The 2,627-nt window shown below is 41.8% G+C and overlaps 1 non-coding gene across 1 annotated transcript; it reads left to right on the top strand.

Moving 5' to 3' along the window:
- The first annotated feature begins 2,360 nt into the window (after positions 1-2,360).
- On the top strand, positions 2,361-2,467 carry LOC115281362. Its single transcript, XR_003904264.1, has one exon. It is a non-coding gene; the product is annotated as a U6 spliceosomal RNA (small nuclear RNA).
- Positions 2,468-2,627: the final 160 nt, after the last annotated feature.

The raw sequence follows: 2,627 nt of genomic DNA, 5'->3' as shown, positions 1-2,627 counted from the left end.
TTGATTCCATCTGGTTCCACCTGATCCATCAGTTCCTCTGTAGTCCTCAGTTGCTGTGTTTGGGAGACCTTTTTACAAGATAGGAAAATATTGGCTGCTCCCCCATTGCATCTGGGGCCCCAGGGCTTCGTGGGACCATCTCAAAGCCTCAGCCATTTTGTCTGATCTGCTGTTGCCACACCACAAGAGTATAACCAGGCAATGGGGTGGGTCTTCTGAGATTGTTAGTCAGCTGTACGGTAAAGACATTGGACAGAGAGATGGTCTCTTTGAAACCCAGTCCTAAATGGAGAGCATGCCGTAGTCTTCTCAAAGACTCTGAGATCTAACTCCATTGCTTCACCTCTGTTATCTTGCCTTGCTGTCTTTCCAGCACTCTGCCTAGCTAGGGATGCAGGTGAAACTGGGCTCTTCCAGATTTCGTATTTTTCTAAGTCTCTGCAATTTTGCTTGTGAAACTTGTTTTCCTAGGGTGTGAAGTAGCCCCTTTATCTGCTGTGATAACCCACTTTTAGATGATGGACAACTTCTGGTAGACTTACCCATGGAGGGGGCTTAGTGGGTAACAGAATTCTTGAAGAACACTTTGATTAACGTATCACAGTGCTGTCTTGGTCCTTACGGAAGAGCCCATTTACGCCCCCGGGTGGAGTGGTCAGCAAGTCCTAGGGATGCTGACTTGGAAAGTGTCAGGTTTGCCCGACTGATCAGTGATAACAGGTATCTTCCTGCCGTTGGCGGGAGTGTGTCTCTCAAGGGCAGTGTGGTGATGTTGATCAAATATCTAATGATCATTCCCCTTTGAGCCAGCAAGCAGACGTATATGAACTTATCCCAAGGAAAACATTGTCACAACTGTGTCTATGAGTCTTTGGCCAAACTGTGGTTCATGTCAAATTGCTTCCCTCTCTGCATGCACCATCATTCACTCTCCTTCAAACAAATATGATTTTTTTTAAGTTTATTTATTTTGAGAGAGAAAGAGAGCATGAGCAGGGGAGGAGCAGAGAAAGATAAAGAGAGAGAATCCCAAGCAACTTCTGCAGGGTAAGTGTTGAGCTCGGTGTGGGGCTCAACCTCCTGAAACTATGAGATCATGACCTGAGCCTTAATCAGGAGTCAGATGCTGGACCAACTTAGTCACTCACATGTCCCTGATTGTGATGCATCTTGAGGGAACTTCTGAAGTTAAATGATGCCTCCATTTTTAAAAAATGCTCGTGTAGTTAACATATACGGAATCTGGTCTGGATCACCCAGCGGAAGAACCAAGTGGCCCTTGGAGATCTTGGAAGGGAGGAGGTTTATTTTACACTGGTGGGCTCAGAGGACATCATTCTCCAGATGTCGAAGCCCAGAGCATTAGCAGAGGGAATAATTTATAGTCTGTTACTTCGACATTCCTCATTAATGCATGCAACAAGCAGGGTAGGAAGAAGAACCCGGAAGTAGGAGTCTTTGATCAGGGACAGGGATTTCCTTATCACTCCTGTCGGCCATCTTAAACAGATTTTCCCTAGCAAACATACTGTGTTATATTAGTTTCAGGTGTACAATATTATACCTCTATTTTAAATTCTAATTTGTTATGTTTAAACCACAGCCATTTTCATCATATACATTTCCATGTACATATTAAAAATGAACTTTAGGGGCGCCTGGGTGGCTCAGTCAGTTGAACATCTAACTTTGGCTCAGGTGGTTTGTGAATTCAAGCCTCGCATTGGGCTCTGTACTGACAGCTCAGAGCCTAGAGCCTGCTTCAGATTCTGTCTTCCTCTTTTCCCCCTCACCTGCTCGTGCTCTGTCTCTCTCTCTCCCTCTCTCTCATAAATAAACATTTTAAAAAACTGAACTTCAAAAATTTTATCACTGAGTATGTATTTCAATGACACTCAGAATTCTTTTTTGTAGCTGTGATTTGTAGGCTGCTGGATCAAGTAATAAGTATTTTTAAATGTGTTTTACAAAATTTGCTTCTTGAATGTTGAGAGTTATGCTCAGCAGCAGTTTCCCCAAAACCTATTCAAACTCCTTAATTTTGTGAAAAGATTACCTTAGTCCCTTTATTTCTCTTTCACCTGATTTACCTATTGATAAAGCACCCTTTTCTCAAATTGATAGGATTTTTAAAAGTGGGAATATTGGATATCTTGAAAAATATTCTTTTTATTAAGTTACTATGTTCATCCCAGAAACCATTAAATTGATTTGCCACAATTTGTTGCATAGGATACCTTTTTTTTGTATAGTATATTTAAATTTTCTAAATACAACTTCTTGGGGGCACCTGGGTGGCTCAGTTGGTGAAGCATCAGACTCTTGATTTTGGCTCAGATCATGATTGATTTAACAATCATGTGCTCACTTCAGCAGCACATATACTAAAATTAGAAGGATACAGAGAAGATTAGCATGGCCCCTGCACAAGGATGACATGCAAATTCGTGAAGCATTCCATATTTTTGTGCTGATGCATAGGAGCACATGTACGCCAGTGTTCATAGCAGCAATGTCAACAATAGCCAAAACATGGAAAAAGCCTAAATGTCCATCACCTGATGAGTGGGTCAAGAAGATGTGGTATATATACACAATGGAGTACTACATGGCAATGAGAAAGAATG

Source organism: Suricata suricatta, chromosome 16 (genome assembly GCF_006229205.1).
Source record: "Suricata suricatta isolate VVHF042 chromosome 16, meerkat_22Aug2017_6uvM2_HiC, whole genome shotgun sequence".
Taxonomy (NCBI): domain Eukaryota; kingdom Metazoa; phylum Chordata; class Mammalia; order Carnivora; family Herpestidae; genus Suricata; species Suricata suricatta.
The sequence above is the reverse complement of the archived record's forward strand: the minus strand, read 5'-3'. Positions and strand labels throughout refer to the sequence as shown.